We start from the raw sequence: 6,642 nt of genomic DNA on the forward strand, positions 1-6,642 counted from the left end.
GAGACCAGCCTGGTCTACAAGAGCTAGTTCCAGGACAGGCTCCAAAACCACAGAGAAACCCTGTCTCGAAAAACCAAAAAAAAAAATATTTACTGTGTGCTTTTTCCTTTTTTTGTTACAAATTGCCATGAAATTGTTGATAATTCTTACATGCAGTCTTCAACATCACTGTGTCTGCCTCAAGGACCAAGGTATTTAACATAAAGAGCATAATAAATGCCTTTTAGACATGTAAGAACAACTTAGTTCGATCCCCACTAACACTCAAGGCTGCTGTACCTGAAAACGAGAACCTAGTGACAGCACTCACTCATGACAAGTAGACACACTCCTAGAAGCCCATGGAGTGCACTGAACAGTATATAAGCAGGGATCAAGAGCAATACTGTATTCTGCACATCTGGAAAGACACCACCTTTATCTCCCTGTGGTTGGTGAATCTGTCCCATGATCCCAACCCTTGAATCAGAGACTTCTGTTAGAAACTGGACCTGACCTTTAGCGAAGATGTCATCTGGGTGAGCAGCCTTGGGCCTAGGACCTTAGGAATTTAGAGTGTGAAACTTGTGTGATGACCCTCAGGATAATAAAACAGAACTTTTGTTATATTAACTCTGTGTATCTACCTCCTTGCTCGCAACAGTCACACACTTAGATATTTACAAACCTTGGGAAACTATGGGCATGGTAGTATAAAATGAAAAACACATGCCTACCTCCATACCATATCCATCTGTGAGGAGAGATAAGTGTAAAAGCCTTGGATTGGGAAGCACAGGGCAGGCTATATAGGGTGAAGAAAATGGCAGAATGAGGGGAAAATGAGATTTGAACTCACATACCACTGACCAAAGACAGTCTTTCTTAATCGTGTTCCCCTACTCTACCTGCCTGCAGCAATAAGCAGGACTATAACAAAGAATATAACGGGTGTACAGGAAGAGAGCACAAACGGCAGTAGGAGGTGGAGAGCAAATCCTGAAGATATCAGTGATACATGAACCACTGCGAACTTACTGCAGTTGCAAAGTCTTTCCAGAGTTTTAGATGTGAGACTGAGGTAAATATAAAATCTCAACTCTGTCACTGCTCAACGTCTGCCCACAAATGCCTCTCCATACTCCCCTTAATTCTTTCTCATCCTTGAAAATCCGCCTCCTCTATTACCTCTGCAACCCATAAACACCACAATACAACTCTTCCGCTACAAATAGCCCACATCACAGAATCCTGTAATTCTTGTCTGCTAGTATAGTATAAACTATCTTTCTTACTTATCCAAGCATGATTTTAAGTGATCACTCACCCTTAGAAGCCAGAAACCACATTTGATCCTCCTTCTACCCACCCCCCCCCCCCGCCACAGCATCTAGTTCTGCTGCCATGTCTCCAAACTGCTTGAACACAAACAAACGAATAAACTAGAGGAAAAATGAAATTGTTGTTATTACTCTTTGTCAAAACAAAAATTCCCCCAGCATTTCCATCTGGTTTTTCTGAGAGCTTATTATATAAAGAGACTTAAGTTTCAACAATAGATAGTTATAGCCTGTTTGGCAACTTCCCAAAATTCTGCCCAGATTAAAGCAGAAGGAAGAAACATAATAAGAAACCACAACACAATATTATTTCTCAATGGTTTTCTAATTCTACTCATAACATGGATTATATTTAAGATAATAAATAGTTATACTTCATGACCGTGAGATCTCTTTAGTGTTTATGTTGCTCTCCCATGCCTTTCAATTGACCCATCTCCACCACTACTCTCCAGTCTTCTGAAATGAATTTTACATTAGCTTGACATTTGAGAGGCTGTTCCTTAAGACCTCCCAAGTAGAAAATCCCATATCCTTCCACAGTAATCTGCCCTTCTCAGCCCCATATTTATCTAAATAATCTAATAATTTTTATCTAATAATCAGCTCCTTCCTATTTTATCTAAATCCTAAGCACTGCATTTGAGAATAATTTTCTCTCCTTTTGGCCCACTGTACATAGAGAGTACTTGATTACCATCCATTAGGACTAAACAGTACTTTAAACATAAGTACTATTGTATAACCTGGGCCTATCTTACTGAGTTTGTCACAGTTATTTTAACCTATGCTCATAGATTTCAAGTTTTTATTTCCTGAACTCTCTAAATACTTTTTTGAATCATAAGTTCTTTAATATTTTTGATTTATTCTTTTTTTCTATTTTATAATTTTTATTATTATTATGAAATAAACTATTATTTCATGTTTCATTAATATTTTTGATTTATTCTTTTTTTCTATTTCTCTTCTCCCTCTTTATTTTTTTAAGATGGGGTTGCATATAGCCAAAGCTAGACCTCACTCACTAAGCCTTGAACACTTGATCCTTCTGCCTCCACCTTCTGAGTGCTGTAAATACACAACCTTTAAAAACAGACTACAGGGAAGATTCAGCCATAAGTGGGAAATGGCCTCACAGTTCCCAAATTCTTTTCTCTTATCCCTGTCTCTCACCAATCTTCTTTCTATCTTCTCCTTCAGGGCTGCATTCCCAACCTGCCAAATATGTGAGCCCTAAAGAGTTCTTCAGCCTGAAGAACAGGCTGCAGAGCAAGGGCAGCTCTTAGTGGCTACTGCCTGTTCTAAGTGTCAGATACTTCTGATGGGGATTCTACTAGCCTCCTTCCATTTGTCAATATTTATGAGAAATCTACCTTAATACTGAATCCTATCCTCTGTCCTCTAACGTCTATACCATGACAAAAACAAATTCCATGAGCATACCCTTTTCCTAAGCTGTTGGTCCTATGTTCAGAGTACTCTTACTTCATGCTGTCATGTATTTAACAACCAACCATTCTGGGTTTGCAAGTTGGCCCAGCAGTGTTCTGTTACATAAGCTGATTTCTTAAACTGTTGAGTTTTTCTGTAGAATTCCATTTAAAACACGTGAAAGCCAAGATCAAATCCACCAATCTCCTAAAAAGACAATGACTTTTGTAGTCGCATGTGGGTCTGACAAGGTCGTTTTCTTCAAGAATACTCCGTACATTGTCCAAGTCTAAAACAAAACGAACAGTAAATCAGCACACACTGTGTGACTTCTAAAACATACACTATCCATCACTGTCTCTTTTTCTTCTACTAGGTACAATACGGCCACCAATCCTGCAGAAACACTTCTGTCTTTCCTACCTCAGCGCCTCAAAGTACTTCCCAACCCCTGATCTGTGATATTTTTGTCATTAATAATAAAAGTTTCTCTATGTTCATTTATAAATTCTACCTTTTTTGTTTTTGTGTTTTGCTCATTACAAAGCATTATCTATCATATCAAGCTGGAAAAATCAATTCATGGAACTGATTAGTCTATCGTCTCAAAATCACTCAAACTTAGTGATCTTGTGTGTGGCCTCTAAAGATTACATCACTTTCATTTCAATTGTAATTCTACATTCAGTAACCCTCCTCTCACTTCAATTATTTTATTCTGTTTATTTTCATTTTGTGGTAGATTTTAGCATGTATCACAGGAAAGCCTTGAACCCATGTCCCTCCTGCCGAGATTGCAGGTGTACACCAACATGCAGAGCTTATTATTTCTCTTTGTATTCTAACAATATGCTTAATTATCAGTTTTATCTTAGGTAGCTATTCCTAAGCTTTCTTCGCAGACATTTTTAAAAATCAGCTTCCTAAGATTATTCATATCTGATCTGAAAATATATTAATTTACTTGCCTGATGAAAAAGATGTTATAAAGAAACTCTTAGTTGACAAAGACATTAATAAAGGAGTTAACGGCCCAAAAGAAGAATCCTTAGTCTCAGGTGCCATGGAAGCTATTGGGTTAAATGTTAGGTGTTTCTTCAAGGCCACATCTAATGTTATTTCAAGCAGTTCCCCCATTAATCCTACTCACGCAGCTCATGATCTTTCCAATTCATCTCCCATGCTCATGCATTATTGTGGGTGTCTTTAACCAAATCACAGAGACTCTTCAAATCTCTTCTCTAATCATTCTCAATTCCCCTCATCTCTTCTTACTCTTACTTACTCAAAGTGGAAACTAAGTCAACACGGATTCTTCCTTCATCCTTCACTAGATGGTCTTCAATTTTGTTTTTATTTCCATTTTATGACTCTTCTTTGAGATTTCATTAGCTTTGACTTAAATCTTTTTTCTGACATTTAACAAACATTTAAATTAATTTAATCGATGTTCAACTCATTTAAGTTCTATCTGCCAAAAAAATGAAGAAACTTAAGCCGTGGCAATGCTGAAGCACATATGGGCAGCCCATATATGGCAGTTCTCTTGAGCTAGTCCATATTGAGTTTTATGGTCTAAGTTGACGAGGATGACTAACCAAGTGTCTTCCTTAAGAGGGCACCTGATCACATTACAGATCATTGTGAGCCACCATGTTGTTGCTGGAAATTTAACTCAGGACCTTAGGAAGAGCAGGCAGTGCTTTTAACCACTGAACCATCTACTAGTAAACTGAAATTACCAATAACAAGTGAATACAGAAGGAAATGCAGACAATGAAGAGCCACTCTCTTAAAGAAGAAAAAGAAATATTAGATGTAATTTGAATCTTTTAATATTATACCTCCAAAGTCTACTTTATTACATTCTAAATACTTATCTGTGTAAAAATACTCAATGTGTCTCCTATTCTGGTTCTAATACCTCATAATTCTTTTTTAATGGTATCGAATAGTATAACAAACATTTTGTTATCACTCCAGTATACTCCATGCCTTCAGGGCAATGAACAAGCATATATGGAATTTTCTATCTTCTCCAAGTCAACTCTATTCTAGACTCTACATGTCATTCAAAGTGACTGTCTTCTGGGAAGTCTCCTCTAACATAATCATATATGAGGGCCAAATGTCAACCCAACTTATAACTGAAGCATCTCTAAGCTTTTATACATGTACCTCAGGGGGACAGCAAATGGTCTGCTAAGTATGGGAAGAATATATTTTAACATCTATTTAAAATCACTGAAAAATAAATAATAAATAAATTGATAGTTACTGCTGTTATGTAACATAGCAGCTGACATATAACATCTCCCTGAGTACATGTGTCAGACACTGATTTATGGAAAGCCGCCTTCAGAGCTTGAAGTTCCACAGGGAAGTGTTCCATCTATCTATCTTTCATTCATTTCAGCTTATTGCCACCTATGATATGTTGGATAGATATCAGGATAGCCTTCATCTAGCATTTTACAATTAAAATAACTCTCTCACGTTTTCCTTTTCTCAGAAAGTATGACATGCTTTTCTACAAAAAGCAGACAAATTAAAAATAAGAATAATAAGAGTTTGCAAACAAAAGTAAATCACATGTACATTTTCTTCCCAACATAAAATTTAAGACAATACTCTTGATGCAAAAACTCAGTGTTCAGTCAGATCTGATATATAAATCACATTACCATGACTGAAAACGTCTGTTTATAGAGCAAGGAAGGGTTTTTGTAGTCATTCCATAAAATCAAAGCACTTCAAATATACAGCATACTTCATCTTTACTTATATGATCATCTTAGTACAAAGCAAAACATATAATTTATATAAAATATCATATATGGTAAGCAGGTAATTTAAAATGCAATAAGTTAGTGGCCAAATCATAAAGCGTGAGACCCACTCCTCTCACCTCGTGCTGCTTTGTTTGGATGTCTTCTGTACAGCTCAGCGCTTTTCCTGGTAATTAAGGTCAAGTTTACTCATACATCATTTTACCCCCTTCTTCTAAACAATAATCTCTTCAAGTCAAGGGCTGGATCTTATCTTATCCACATGCAGCTTTCCACTGTGCTAATTATATTTACCAAGCACATGAGTGCCCCTTGAATAAACACTGATAGAAGGATGGAGGAAGGCTATGGGTACGTGGGGGAATGAGAAGGGTGGTGGAAGGCTATGTGTGTAACTGAGAGGAATGGAAGATGAACGGGGGCTATGTGGGTAAACGCAAGGAACGTGCTATGGTTTAAAATGCTGCTTAACCTTGCTTCTGGCTGAATCATCGAGAAAAAAAAATATTTAAGACACCATTTCCAAAAGAGGAAGGGTTAAAGAGCAGCTTGGGTGAGGCTACAGAAAATCAACAGAAAAGCCTAGATTCTCCTGAGGTTCTGACAGCAGTCTGCGCAAAGACGGAGTTTGGCTAGGGAGAAGTGGCTTCTGTGTGAAGAGAGCCAGGACCCAAAAATATATCCTTTGCCCCAAAGAAAAGCACCTAGCAACTGAGCAGTAGCAGCAGGTTTTTTTTTTTTTTCCCTTCCTGAATCTGCACGATAGCCAGGGCTTGCTCGGCAACCTGAAATGACCCCACGGATCAGGAAGTGCATTTGTGCTTCTTCGTCTGAATAAGCAGTGGAACTGTGTGCATAGCACAATAGCACTCTAAAGCGGCCACGCTAAGAAGAGAATCATGTAGGACAACTATTGATGATCAAAGTCCTTCAGGAAGCTAGCTCTGTAATTATAAAGAGTTTAGTGATTCCTGCACTTAAAGAGACACAGCCAGACAATGGTAGACAAAATTGCCTAGCGACATCAATATGCCTGAAAGAAACAGAGGGTCAGAGTTTAAAGGAAGGTGCTGCTAAGGAGTACAAGTATTTGAATCTGA

The sequence above is a fragment of the Microtus ochrogaster genome, unplaced genomic scaffold, assembly GCF_000317375.1.
Source record: "Microtus ochrogaster isolate Prairie Vole_2 unplaced genomic scaffold, MicOch1.0 UNK53, whole genome shotgun sequence".
In the NCBI taxonomy this organism is placed as follows: domain Eukaryota; kingdom Metazoa; phylum Chordata; class Mammalia; order Rodentia; family Cricetidae; genus Microtus; species Microtus ochrogaster.